Source organism: Xiphophorus couchianus, chromosome 18 (genome assembly GCF_001444195.1).
Source record: "Xiphophorus couchianus chromosome 18, X_couchianus-1.0, whole genome shotgun sequence".
Classification (NCBI taxonomy): Eukaryota; Metazoa; Chordata; class Actinopteri; order Cyprinodontiformes; family Poeciliidae; genus Xiphophorus; species Xiphophorus couchianus.
This window is the reverse complement of record NC_040245.1, coordinates 23,713,852-23,729,384: the sequence shown is the minus strand read 5'-3', so window position 1 is coordinate 23,729,384 and position 15,533 is coordinate 23,713,852. Positions and strand designations below refer to the sequence as shown.

Sequence of the window (15,533 nt, the reverse complement as noted above, 5' to 3'; positions counted from 1 at the left end):
AGCCTCTTATTTGCACACTGATATCATAAGAAAAAAGAAACATTTTCTCTCAATAAACTTGTGTTTTAAAAAAAATAAAAGGATCTTAAGGTCCACTGAGTTACCTGTCTATTAAATTGGTTGAGCTCTTTAATTCAGCTTTTTATTTAATACCATGCACGCTTCTGTTGGGTGACAATGTGTTTTTGTAGGCTTCCAGAAGAAAACTTCAGCAACGACAGCAGCAGCAGCAGCATAATATTATTCCCCATAAACTTCCACCTTGGGAGGAGAAACATTCACACCCCGCAGGGCTCAATCAAGTGAATGCTAAATTAAACTCTACTTTCCCTGTTTCAATTAAAAACTAATAAAACGAAATGAACACAACTGTGGAAATTAAAGTTTGGTAGTTATTATTTTTTTTCCTGTTATTAAAAGGGATGCTATTTGAAGTCAGTTACTTACAAAGTTAAGTAGCTTACAAGCAATCATTAACACTTCCGACAGTTGTAATGGTTCGGATATGGACGTTCACATGAACTCCTCCAGTCTCTAGTTTGTGACTTTGCATTGAAAGCTACTATAAGTGCACTCTTCTTTATGATCGTGCAGATAAGTATGACCAGTCACAGATCAGGGCTTCACTCAAAATTGCTGACAAAGGTATTTATATTGCATAGTTCTTAATTTCCTGAAGCCTAAAACCTCTCTGACCAGCCAATCATTCAAACAACAAGCAAACAACATGACTAAAGACTAGCCAGACAGTCTTTCTATGTGATACATGTGTTTCAAAGTTTAACTCCGTAAATCATGTAGCAGCTGGAGACTTGCTGAATGTTTTGCCTTCATACAATCCACAGAATACTCATACGGTTTTAAATCCTCTTGTGGAACTTGAGGAAGGCCAAACGTCTCACCAAATTGGAGGTTAAAGTTCATGTAAATGTGCTGATGTGGGCGTCGAGCTTCATCTTGAACTCTCATTTTATAGCCAATCGTTTACTTTGAGTGACGTGTCAGCAAAAGCACACACGCACCGCATCGCCCAACACGTTTACGTTAGACAGAACCAGCTTTGGCCTGCACAGTAGGAAAATAAGAGGCGAGCTTTGGAGTCTAGTGAAATCACAAGAGGGAATGTATGTAAATGAATCAATTTGCAGTGCAGCCACGGCTTGAAAGGTCATGTGCTCTTTGACATTTCATGAAACACCTACCATGAGTCACAGTTCCACCACCATGTAATCACCAACAGCAATGAGAGCTGCAGACATCCCAGTTTGCACATTTTTTCACTCAGTTTCACACTGCCTTGCAGAAGTATTCATACCCACTGAACTCTACCAGATTTTGTCACATTACTGCAAACATCAACGTACAGTTTTTTTGTTTTTAAATGTGTGTGATATACCAGCACAAAGTAGTGCCTAAATGTGAAAAATATTTTTTTAAATAAAAATGTGATAAGCAGGCATGCATTTGCATCTCTCTGATACCTTTAAAAATTATTTTTTAAAAGTTACCTAATCGGTAAATAGTGTACTTGTGTGTAATTTAACATCAGTACAAGCCTGTCTGTTCTGTGAAGTTCTCAGAGATATGTATGAAAACTAATGTCCACAGCAGCTCTCTATTCAATCTAACTAAATTTGAGCTGTTTTGCCAAAAGGATTACTCTTCCCATTATCCTTTTTTTAAAGTTTCTTTTTTAAATATTTTGTAGCTTTGATACGTTTAGTTACTTTTTGTTTTTATACTTGCTGTATAATCAATTGCCCATTTGGGACATGAAAAGATCAGAATCTGAATCTGAGGATTAGCTGAAATATTCAGACTCAGACAATCAAAGCTGATAGAGACATTCCCCAAAACACTTGCACCTGTAGTTGCCAAGAAAGACGTTGCTGCATATGTCAGAATCAAACTCCGCTTTAATGGCTAAGATTTTGTGCACCAACAAGGAATATGAAGTTTTCTTGACGCACCACTCACAATATAAAGGCATTAAGTATAATAGACCAACTTTAGAGGAGATAACTCAAAGTATAAAGAAAACCATTTGTGCATGTGTGTGTATATTGCCATTTTTTTTAAATGTAAAACCCCTCCACACTTTCACAACTTATATCTGAACAAACCTTTGGAAGTCGTTTACCTTCCTCTTCACAACTGTGTAGCAATATAATTCGTAAAAAGACATGACAGTTTGTGGTTGCAGCATAACAAAACGGGAGCTCCAGGTTTGTGAATTCTCTTGCGGATGCATAGCTACACGTTTCTGCGTTGCGTCCTGAGCCTTCAGAGGCGTAGATCCACCTCAGCCACGGTTTATATGTCTTTGCTTTGTGTGTCGACACGGGGCTTTATGTGCAGGTGCATTGGTTATCATCAGCAGAGCGCGGCGTTTAATGAGGGAAATGGGAAGAAAATAAATATAGTGCCTTTGAAAATGATTTCATCTCATCCCTTTATTGCCTCTCATTTCTATCCATTTATTGCGTGGGCGGGATTGTATGGAAGCACAGAGAGGGTGAAGATTTGAATCATTACGCCTCCCCATCAACTCTAGTCTGTCCTCGGCTCCTGCTTTATTCACTCCGTTTTACCTCAGCTACGCACTGGAACCTCTGTTTTCTGCCATGATGCGGTAAAACGGTTCAGGAAAAACATCTGTCCTTTCAGGTGAGAATAAATGGGTAATGTCTAAGCTGCTCCTGTGCATTTTGCATACCTATGATAGTGCGATCATGCAAATGATTCATTGTGCTCTTGAAAATCACAACAACAAAAAAATACAGGTTCAGTAAAGTAAAAAAATGTAATTGCAGCCATGAATGTTATCACATTCTGTTTTACTCTTATTATGTCTAAATGTTTGTTTGATCTGTTGTGTTTCTTTCTAATTATGGTTTACATTTGCACTACAAGCAACTTGCTATTGTGGTTTCTTTCTCACCTTCTGCAGAGACCATTATAAGTCTCACTTCACTTCCTTTCTTGGTCTCACATTATATTACGTCCTTATAATTAGAAAATAATGCTTGGGCACGCATTATTTTTTCAACCTAACAAATTTTGCATCCATGCAGTTCCTTAATTAGTCGATATTTTTCAAAAAGGTTGAATATTTTTACTTCATTTACTCATCAAATTTGACAGGATAGTAGCAAGATATCAAAATTGCCTTTTAAAATTATTTAGAAGAAGAATTCAAATAAAATCCACATTATTATTACAGTCCCCCTCATGCTGAGTGTATGTTAACATCTGACTGGAAATGTAATTACATTTCTAGAGCTCCGCAGCAGCCATTCATTACATCTGAGAACTTATGCACACAAAGACATTTAATAGCTAATAATGTCCAATCTGGTCACTTTTTCTGTGTGTTTCTCTCAGCTGCTATTAACTTCCAATAACCAGCATCGGCTCCAACCATTACTCACAGTCTACAACAGTGAACAAGCTACACACAAGATCATAAAGGAAAAACGTCTGCCAAAATCAGTTTGGTTCAAATGTAAAGCTTTGAACCAAACTGAGTGCTCCTCAGCCTGTGGCTAAACATGATCATAACTTTCAATTACGTGCCTGAAGAGGCAGCGTTTTCTTTTCCGAAGGCTGAAGCCACGGCCCTACATCAACAAGTAAGAAAGACAGCCTTGACTCAGCCAGACAGCAGAGGAGCGGAGCAAATACTCAATACGCACATTTAGTGTAAAAATCGCAGAGACATTTGATATGTACGTCTGGAATCCTGTTTGAGATGTTCTTCACTTGTTACACACACCTCTGTGTGTGTAACTTCACATTCCCTCCAATGTGTTCTTCAGTCACCGTCTTAACAGAAAAAGCTGCTGTATGAGAGAAAGAGAAACTCTGCAAGGGGAAGGAGAGCTAAGCCTGGTTAAAGGGGCAGTGAAAGGGATCAGAACATCACAGATGATACGAAAAGCAAAGGAGTATCTGGAGAGAGACAGGAATAGAAAGGCGAGTCCATGATAGTCAGGAAAAGTGAAAAGCTCAGCAGGTATTTTACCCTGTTGATAATTGCCCAAGTATTCATCCTAACTAGGTTTTCTGAGAAATCTATGTAAAATAATTTCGCTCAGAACAGACAAAAAATCTCATTACTCAGTAAAGTTTTAACATTCTTTGGATTTATTATGAACATATTTTGACAAAAAGGCTTACCCATCAAGATAAATGACCTGATATGCAAACATTAGTGACATGGTTACAAAATGACAGCAGGTGGCAACCATATGTCCACATGTAGGCCTGTCACAATAACAGGTTTTGCTTTACGACAAATTGTCCTAGACGTTATTGTGATAAACAATGATATTGTTGTTTTGAGACCATTTTCAAGTAATATGTATTCATAATAGTGAAAGAACACATTCTCAAAGCTCAATGGACTTTATGTCCTAATGAACATTTTAACACTGGACTTGGAATACATTTTAAATATCCAAAATAAATAAACAAAACAGCAGAAACGACAAATAAAATGAGTTATGAAGTCTCTGTAAACAAAATAGTCCTTCAAAAAATAAAAAAGACGACTGAAGACTTTCACTTTTTGGTAGAAAGAGAGAAAAGAGAAAAACAATAAATTATGCAAATGGAAATTATTGAGCTTGTTTTGATTTAGCATGCAATTAATTTGATTTATTTACCTACATGGGTGTGAAATGGGGTTACAAAATGGTCAAGGAGATTTCAACGTTTGGCAGCGCACTCCCTCCAACACCAGTACACCCCACCACAGGTGGATGCTATATAGTTCAAATGTTTTCAGAGTTGCTCTTTTTCCAGAATTAGAGAAGGATAGTGATACATACTTTTTTAAATGAAAAAAATAATAATAATAAAGACAACTGCACAAAAAATAGATTGAAGAAAGCTTTGTGCTTTGTAAAATTTTGGAGCAGCTGATCCAATTTTTGCTTTCAACACCTGTTTGTAACACTTGTTCAGGGACTGAGAGTTGCTCACTTGCTGACATCCAATTGTTTGTTTGCAGCAATTTAAACCGTTGCCGCTGTGTGCATTGGCTCAGCTACAAAATGCAACGGCAACAGAAGTAGAAGACGTGAAACGCAGCAGCACCGTTCCACATTAAAGCCGGTAAACTACAACGCCTCCCACAGCCTCTGCTCACACACAGCGAGGCGGAGATTGATGACCGGTTCCATGCAATCTCATTTTATATTTGTCCCCTTTGATTATGCGACTGATGGTCAGACAACCTCACACAGCATTATAAATATTATCACTCACGCAGGTAAACTGACAGAGAAAAAGGTGCCACTTGGTCTCGTATCCGCACGGAGCAACATAACGATACTGACGGCAATATTTTTCACGCGTTTAAGTATGCGCTCTGGATGCACTGCAGGTATTTGCACGTACAAGGTTATGAGGCAGAGTTCCATGCACATATTTTAGGCCTGATCCTTATCCTGTATTCCACTCGGCTGCTGCCCGGAGTCCAGGGACCTTTTACAGCACGTTTTTCTTCACAATGGGGAAAAATGGACACTATTCGGGACATTGTTATCAAATCTTACTTTTAAATTGCATACAAACACTCCCCATCTCGTCCGGTGACATATCTGCTGTCCGGCGCCCACCGGGATGTTTTCTTCTTTCTGTTTGCTCTGGTTTCTGTCTCTCCAGGGAGAATTCATATGAAAGGTCTACAGCTTGGAGTCATGCACTGTTAATAGTGCCCTAAAACAAAGCGATCCATAATGTTGCGACCTACACATTATGCCGGCACAGTCACGCCTTCCCCCTTTTCTTTGCCTGAAGGCATATTGGAAACAGAGTCATTTGAAACAGGAGCTTTAATGGGAAAAAATTGACTGGATTGGAGGAATTGATTAAATGTGTGACCTTGAAATTGTAACTGAAATGAGAGACGGACAGATGGAGTTGGACGGAGGGGGCTCTGAGGGAGCAAAAGGCTTTAACAGGATTGAGTTGTAACACTGGCCAGGAGGAGCTGTAGTTGCTTGCCAAATAATTGAGAGTCCTTGAACTTTCTTATATTTTGTCTTGATGAAATCAAAAACCTTTAGGGATTTTATGTGATCGACATCTTGTTGCACGTTTTTGCTGCAATTGCAATCGGTTAGTGTCTGTCGCTCTCAGCTTTGCATATTTACAATCAAAGATAGTTTAATCGGTTTTGATTACAGGTGTTTGTTATGGCTTAAATTTTTGTTGCCATATAGGTTGTGCAAACTGCAAAGCATGATATACAGCTCCGGAAAAAAAAAATAAGAGAGCACTTAAAATGATCAGTTTTTCTTATTTTACTTTTTATATGTGTATGTTTTAGTGAAGTGAACATTGTTCTTTTATTCTATGAACTACTGACGTGTCCTTGAAATTCCAAGCAAACATTTAGTGTTTATTTGTAGAAAATGAGAAATTGTCAAAAACCAAAAGGATGCAGAGCTTTCAGACCCCAAGTAATACAAAGAAAACAAGTTCATATTCATTTAGAAACAACAATACCAATGTTTTAATCAGGAAGAGTTCAGAAATCAATATTAGGTGGAAGAACCAGGAGGTTTTCAATGGGGTTTCAGTGCAGTGGTCTCCGAAAATTTTCCAGAGCTGTTTATCATGCCAACTAGATTAGTTCTCAATAAATAGAAAAAATGTTAACCTCTAATGCAGCTGCACTTAAACGGCCAGAAAAAAACAAGACATTTTGCAGCTGCTTTTCCACATAATCCAACAGTTGATTTAACTTTCAACAAGTTAAGTTCCTAAACAAAGCTTGTCTGCCCGTTTGGTGAAACAAGTACATTCAAGTGGTGCTAAGAAATCACAAGACCCCAGAATTACCTTCCAAACCCACAGAAACCAGATGAAACCAGCTGATGCAGTAAGATGGCGCACAAAATATCAGATCGATATTCAGGAATCAAAGACTGAAAGAGCAGCCTTTTGAATAAATGTTATATTTCTTTAGACAAAACACCTTTTGCAACCGTTTCAGGTTTATAATAGAGAATGGTCTGACGGAAAACATTGTCAAATGATTCATATTCTGAGTTTTATGTGTCATATAAAGACTGTTTGTAATGAACCCCGATGGATATATGAAGACAAAGGGGAAAACGTGAAAATCAAGGCCATTTAAAAAAACAACAACCAGCCAAGTATTGAAAACAACTAAATCACAATGAGTGATAGCAATACAAGCTTAGTAGCAAAACATTAGCTCACTGCTCAGAGGGGAGCTAGAAACGCGGCTTCCAAACACGCCCCATGATTTGTTGCAGGAATTTGTCTTTTTTAGCCTTAAAATAAATGCTGTATAGTGTAAAAAATAACTTTAATAAGTCACATAACGACTGTTTCATAAACAAAGTCAATGATCGACCAATAAAAGCAGCAGATCAAAACTGAACCCGTATAACTTTTTAACTGAGGCAGCGATTATAAAGTCCATTCTCCTTTTGCTAGTTTATCAGCCAAAAGAAGGCCTCCATTAAACTCAAGCAGTTTTGGGTATTTGCAATGTCATTTTATTATTGTCATTATAGTATTGCAATTGGAGCAAAATCACAATACAATCAACAACTTTGTTCTATGTCTCCCGTCCCTAGTTTTGGATGGAGATTGTCTGAGAATGTCATTTTTCACATTTTTCCACACATTTTTGGAATAGTTCAGTTTCCGTCTGACCTTGTTAGAGGTAAATAATATTAAATCCAAATTTGTGGGTTCTTTTTTTTTTTTTTTAGATTTTTGCTTTCTCTTTTCATTTGTGAGCTTCGTTTTGTTTATTTATCACTTAAAATTCCAATAAAATACTCAATAGTCTGTGTTTGCAATTTGACGAAATGTAAAGTCGTTCACGGAGAACAGCTGCTTTGACTTTGTAATGTATACTTCCTTTTTTAGAAAGGGGAGCCTTTTTACTAGGCTTTCATGGCTACTTCATTTCTTTTCGCATAACAGTGAAATCATGATTCATATTTTTTTGCATCACAAATGAGTCAAACATGCCAATGAGGCCGAGAGGCAAACATCGGGGTTATTTCTGAAATTTGTTCCCAAGAAAACTTGTCTCATTGTTTCATAAAATTGGAGGTAGCCTGGCATGCTTGCAAGATGTTTTTCTTTTTATTATTATTTATTTATTTAGGTGTAGTGTTGTTTCATAATTGCAGCTGTGTTACGTCACAAAGAGAAAGTGTTTCCGTTCCTGGTCTCCATCTGAATATTTCACATTGCTTTTTGCTGCCTACTTCTCTGGTGGAGAAGGAGAGCTGTAATAAAACGCTCCACTCCACTCATCCCGACACTCTTCCTCATCCTCCGTGACTACCTACATGTTATTCTGCCCTGCCACTCTTACCCCCACTGTGTTTCATCTTATTTTCCAACCACTATCACTCACTATAGCTCCATTTTCTCTCTGCTGCTGCTGCAACCACCGCCTTTTTTTATTCCTGGTCAGAGTGATAATGTCTGAAACATGTATGTGATGTAATCCAGATGGACTGCGGCCATCTTCATCCTGCAGCTTTATTATTATAACTTTATTATAGCACAAGGCAACATTCTGGCTAAATGTTGGTCTCTATGCTTCCATGTTTTACTTGTTCATAGAATTCAACACATTTTCTCAAATCAAACGCTTTCTTGTAGTACAGTGCTATGAAAGGTAATCACTTTCTTACAGATTATTTTAGTTGTTTTTTTTGTTTGCTTTCTTTTCATGTTCATGGTTAAATGTTTTAGATAAAACAAACTTTAATACCACACATGAAGAAAATCTTAACTTGTTTAAATATAAAAGTTTTTAAACTATCATTTTATTTATGAAGACAAACATCTACAGTGAACCCCTGCCTATTTGCAGATTCACCAGTTTGCAAATATGATGCAACACTGGAAAATCTGACTATTTGTGGATTTCTTTTTATTTTGATCTTATTTTTTGTGGTTCTTATGTAAAATATTCTTCAGAAAATGTAGCTTGGGAAGTTTGAAAATGTTTTGTTTTTTTTTATGTTTTGCGGCGCTAATTGGCTATATCGCAAGAGCAAATGGAAAAAGCAGCGACTGGATATAGGAGGCCATTACTTTTCAACATAGGGCCAAGCTAATTCGGATAGGTTTTTTTCCCCCTTATTGTTTTGTCTAAATTTGATCGATGAATTAAAACACTCAAGTGTGACCAAAACAAACCACAAAATCAGAAGAAATTTCTCAGAGGGCAAAAACTTTTTACTTGCATGCCTGTTTTGTTTTGAGGGGATGAATAAATAAATTTACATGAAAAAGAATTCAAACAGGCAAATATATTTGTTGTATATTTGTCAGTGTTTTGGATGTCACCTTTATCTTACACTTTTTATCCAGGAGGCAAAGGTAAACCTCTGGCATTTCACATGAAGGTGTTTTCTTCACATTGTCAGTATGTCTGCTGCAAACCCTGAAGCTCTAATATTTCAAATGTACCAGACGAGAGTGACAGCTCAACGCATAGCTGACCTTGTGAACTGCGGTGGCCCTCCGGGATGCAGACAGGTGCTCTGCTGATCAAAGCCGGCACACACGCCGTGAACTTTTGTACTTGCATATATCAGCTTTCTTCTTTTTATCTATCCCCCTCCGAACTTCCAAACCCCGCTCACTGACTTTCTCTCTTGCCGTCTCTCGGAGGGGAAAAGGCGACCAAGTATGTCCTGTCAGAAAGCAACAACACTTTTATCTAGTCAAAGACAGACTCGCGGAGGAGAGAGTGAGCCGGAGTGGAAACAAGAATGTGTTTGCGCAGGGGCCAAAACGATAACGAAAGGGAGATGAGGAAACAAATCAAGGGCCAAGAGAGTAAAGATAAGAAAAGTAAAGGAAAAGGTATTCTGAAGAGCCGCATGCTGCTAAATAGCATATATAATCGAACAGAGCATTAGACCGGCCCAACTTATCACAATGTGTTTAGCTAACGGTTCTGTTTATTTTCTTTATTGTGACACTCTCCACAACCATCTAGGCTCCTAGAAATAGGGTCCCTAGACACTGGTAGTCAATGATCCAATTTTATTTACAAGCTCACACTAAAAAACCATTACATCTTTAATCTAGCAATTAAAATGCACCAATATATCAATCACAAACCAGACAGGCACATCAGCTGCAACAGATCAGCCCATTTTCAGTGAATTTATAAACAGACAAATAATTCCAAGATTTGACATGGGCAATATGTATTAAGATTAAAAAAAAGAACAACTTATTTCCACATATAAGTGCTAGTTTTATGAGGTGTAATTATTTTCCCACACTTTTCCATTTTGGCTTTATTTCAGTTTATTAAGTAATAATTGTTATTTATGAAAAAAGTAAATAATTATATCTGCTGGTTAGATGCTTAGGCATTTTATTTACATACATCTGAAATAAATAAAGTATTTGATTGAACCTTTTGAACTGATACAGCGTGCTTTAGCAACACAAGATCCCGGCTCCTACCCGTAGAAGAGACGGCACTTATTCCTCTCAAATAGCTCTTCATTTAACCCTCAGAGTTTCCTGTTTTAGCCTTTTCTTTTTGCGAAAGCCTAATTTTTTAGACTTTTTCTTGATTTTCAGTTTTATCGTACACACACTGTACACTGTACACCCAGATGCTGCTGTTTTTGTCCGATGTGAATTATTTCTTCACTAATTTCTTCCTGATTGCATTTTAATCTTCCTCTGCGTAACTGGCCTGTGATGCCACATTTGTTGTCTTTGATGCATCTGACCCTCTTACTAATTTTGCATTATGCCTCAAATGCATATCAGCATAATGTACCTCCATTGTTTGCAATGGATTCTCAACAGAACTGAGCAGGAGCAACGACAAAGGTTCAACATCTAATGCAGCGTTTCTCAATTCCGGTCATCAGGCCCCCCTGCCCTGCATGTTTTAGGTGTTTCCCTTCTGCCACACACCTGGATTGAATCTTTGGGGGATTAACAGGCTTCTGCAGTACTTGGTGGCTGCAGAAGATGATAGGTTTATTTTAATTCCTAACTAGCAAAGATTCAACCGGAGTCATAATTATCTTTTCTGCAGAAAGGAGGGAAGATCCGAGACACGGAATACCGCTGTAAAACACTGTCTGGGATCAACTCTGCCAGATCTTTCTCTGCATTTGGCTTTATTAGAAAATACAAGGAAGGAGGTTGGGCTTTTTCACAGTCACACAAAGAATTTGACCAATGACCTTTTTCTACAGGGTGCTCTGGAACCTTCTGTGGACATGCCCTTAAAAGGGCATGTGGCTGGCCACAACTAATCAGTTACACATGGAGCTGATAACACAGGAATGTGCAAAGTCTCTAGCCTCCAGGCAAACATCCTACAAATGGTTAATAGTGTTTCACAGAAGAAAAAGAGTCAAGTAAACATCAAACAAAATAATAATATGAAAACATAACCTTTCAAATAAACTCACAAGTAAATGAACTTAGATAATTATTCTAACAGAAGATGTCATGCAATCATTTGAATCAGCTGTTCTGGTATAGAGGCACATCTAAAACATGCAGAGCAGGGGGACCTGAGGACTGGAATTGAGAAGCACTGATCTAATGTGTTTTGCAGTTTTAAGTGCTCAAAAATCATGTCGGATTTAGAAAACAGTTATTTTCACTGATTGGCAAAGTTATACTGGTCGGGTTCATCAAATAAAACAGATAATTATATTGCTTGCAAAAAAGAATGATCAGGTTAGACTGTGACTTTCAAGCTTAAATTAATACTAAAACTAATACATAAAAATAAGAAGCTTTATATGTATTTCCTAATGGCTGTGGTTATTTGTTCACTTGCAGCGAATATATTAAAGTGACTGAATGACCTCGAGCTAAGAGTAGAGAAAAATAATTCATATTCTTGAATTTTTAAATTGATAAGATTTGACATTCACTCAAACAGTCAAAGGCATTGGAAAAATATATTTTATAAAATGTTCACTTTAGGTGACCATGTTTTGCTTGTCCTTGGAGCTAAAAAACAACAAACTCTTGTTCATTTAATCTCAGTAAACCATTCGAATCATTCTGCTAACAAACTGCATTGCAGTGGAGTATATAGTATTCAATTTATCAGCAGTTGTAAGCAAACTAAATTCAACTGATTATATTCTTAGCTGCTGTTTTGCTCTAATGATTTGTTTTAGTACGGTAAAAGTGCTTGCATTTGGTGTTTGCCATATGTCTTGCAATAAAACAGTGTTTAGAGTGAAACGACGCTCATCGTTCTAAATCTGTTGCAGGCCATGAAACCAACAATACGCTCCAAGTAGCGCTGTGACATGGTTGATGTCCTTGCAGAAGTCTGTGCACATTATTGCTGCCAACAGATCCACAATGCATGGATTTCAATAATGGCTAACTGGCTTAGCTGTAAATACCAAAATGTGCGTCCATTAGCACTTTGGCGCATGCAGGCTATATTAAGCTCTTATCAGGCCTTTCATGCGCACACAAACATTCAAGTGCCTGGAATTAGCACATACATGACAACAACCCATTTGTTTCCCGGAAGACAAAAACCTTCCTCTTGGGCTACGAATTCGGCACACAACCGCAGGATTTGGGTCAAGTGCTGGATGGTGGCCGTCTGGCTGCAGAGCCGAGTTGTGGCTTTTTAACAGATTGGATTTAGCCTCTCATCTGCTCATGGACAGGCACTTACAGTAGCTCACATACTGCTGTGAGGGAGCAGATTGAGAATAGAGAGTCATGAGTAGTGGAGCCAGGAGAGATGGAGCTGGACTTTTCCGTTTCAGGGATATTTTAATCCGGAGAGTCCAAAACGAACATCCGTTTTTTTTTTTTTTTCTTCTTTTCAACCAAAATGATGCTGAAGGTCTCTTTGAATGTACTAAAGAATATTAAACCAATATAATCTGCTTTCTCTGACCTTATTCCACAGTATATCAGGCTTCCCTGTCATGTCACCATGTTTTAAAGCGGATAATCCCTTTCTGTTTATCTTGTATTTATTTCAGTTAACATTTACTTCATCTATTTTAATTTACAGTAACAAATGCTCATTTCTGTTTTGCTTCCACCAGAGGTAATTTTGTCAGATTACGCTAATTAAACACTTTTATTCATTTAAAGTGCAATAAAAGTAAAAAATTTGAGCTAAGTCTAACAGCATAATTTACCTGCAATGGCTTGAAGTTCCACAGATTTTTTCTTCCTTTAACATGTTTGAGCTAAACCAATGTGATACAAATAATTTTACAGATTAGTGCAACTGATAGAGTTTCAAGTGGCTCAATAATGATAATGCAGGTGTGACATACTTTTTAATTTTCCATATCAAAGTTTATCAGGTGCATACATACAGTATATACGTTTTAATAAATAAGGATTTCATTAATTAGCTTATTTCTGGAATTTCATTTGAAAATTACCCTTCATATTTTGCATAGAGCTATGGCCTTCAGTGACAAACAGTATATAAAATGCTTAATTCATATAAAGTTACAGCTTATACTTCATAGCTAATTAACACCTAACCACTCAGAAGGCTTTATCCAATCTTGTTAATGGAAAGTTGAGTGTAAGGAAAAAGAGTATTAGACGTTGTAGAAACAATAGGGATAACTGCTACCCAGTGAGAATCGTGAAGTAAATTCAATTAACAGGAATAAATGCTCAAAGTATACCTGCATGTGTGCAATCAAATGATGTATGAGCTTGACTTTTCGAATCAATTTGCTGAAATAAATTAACTTTTCAGTGTTGCTCTGCGTTGTGGTTTGCATTCATGCAGCTGTAGTAGTATGGGGGAAGGTTTGCTTCATAAAAATATCGACTGACTAAAGTTTGCAGTTTCAAAGATGAAAAGATGCTGTTTAATGTCCCAAAACTGATTTATTGCTCATAACTCTTGATTTCAGACACAAATTTGTCTCCTATACAACTTTATGGGAAGCTAACTTACCCTACAAGCTGTTTGGCCTTTTTCATTTTGCTCAATCCCACTTTGATGTCTGAATCCTGAGCATAGACCCTAAGATGATTCAAGGACACAGACGTAAAGAGTAATCAAACAGTTTTTGCTTGGGATTAAACTCTAGCAAAATCATTTGCTTTCTACTAGCTTTGTTTTTTTTCGACCTGTTATTGTTTCAAATCATGTACTAGTGGAAAAGATTAGGCCAACTTTCTGTTAGATGTTTTTTCTCAACTTTTGATTTTATTCGATTATGGAAGAAAAAAAAAATCTAAACCAACCCCGCTGTAAACTGTACTTTGTATTAATGAAGGTCATCTGCTGAATATCACAATTTCTTAAAAGATTTCAAACTCAGACAACAATAGAAGAAACATCTAAGGGGGCAACACGTTTTGTACTGTACTTTATTCAAACACAGAACAATAGAGCCAGCAGCTCTAATAGGGACAAAGAAGATACATGAATACCGTCTCCTGGCAACTGCTTTTGATTATTTTTATTTGAATATTTTATTCTTAGAAATACATGCCAAGACACATATTTGCAAGAAGTAGCCAGCTTAAAAAACAAAAAGCTTTGAAAAAAACACTAAACACTTTTTATTTTATTTTTATTAAAAATCCATGTGCTTTGGCTCTTTTAATGTCAAAACTCTGTACATTTCCCTTTTACCAATACAACAAGACATAGTTGGAGCATAATGACAAAGGAAACCCAGACCATACCTTTTACCACTCTAGAGAAAAAGAAAATCTCTACAATGTTTCAAAGCTATTTTTGTGCATGTTGAGATTTTTTTTTTTTTTTTACCTTAGATCATTATGCTCCTAAAAAAAACAACCATGAAAAAACCATTTTCAAATTTCTGGCAGAGTCATACATTTTTTTTTTTTTTATAGCCTGGTATTCTCAAAAAAAAGTAATGCCATCCATTTCAGCAAGTTTCCCACAGGAGCATGACAGATTCTCCACAATACTTAACAGTCATCATGAGGTGCTTTTCCACCTTCTTCTTTCTTTATTTTAAACTAAATGTCCCTGAAAAGGACAAGAAAGAACTTTTTCCTGACATGCCTCCCAAATGCCTACTTTGTATGGAGACAGCATCCCAGGATTGCTAGACAGACTTTTTGAGCAGACCTACCAATCCCAAGAAGTCACTCTGCTGCAGATGTCAAGAACTGGGATAATTCATGGTGTGGCATTCCCCATGTGCTCTAATTGGTTGGATTATTAACTTGTTAAAAGGTTGATCTTTTCTCGTTTTTGCATTGATTAACTCAAAGCTTTTTATCGCATTTTCAGGGGCGTCAATAACATTTCGGTAATAATCTCACTCATACTCATGTACATTTGCATTTATGTAGAAAACAATCACAACAACACGCATAGCCCAAGCTTCAAAACAAAACAGCCCCTGCCGATTTATTACACATTCTCCAGTCATTCCTCTGACTTTTCCTGGCAGCACGTCAAGTTGTTGAGACAGACTCTAATGCTATCCTGTATGAGTAACAGATAAATCAATGTCACACTCTCTGCC

General features: G+C 37.1%; 1 protein-coding gene across 2 annotated transcripts in view; it reads left to right on the top strand.

Annotated features, from left to right (window-relative positions):
- Positions 1-15,533, top strand: part of schip1 (schwannomin interacting protein 1) — a 265,176-nt gene that overhangs the window by 134,392 nt on the left and 115,251 nt on the right. The gene's annotated exons all lie outside the window — the stretch shown is intronic.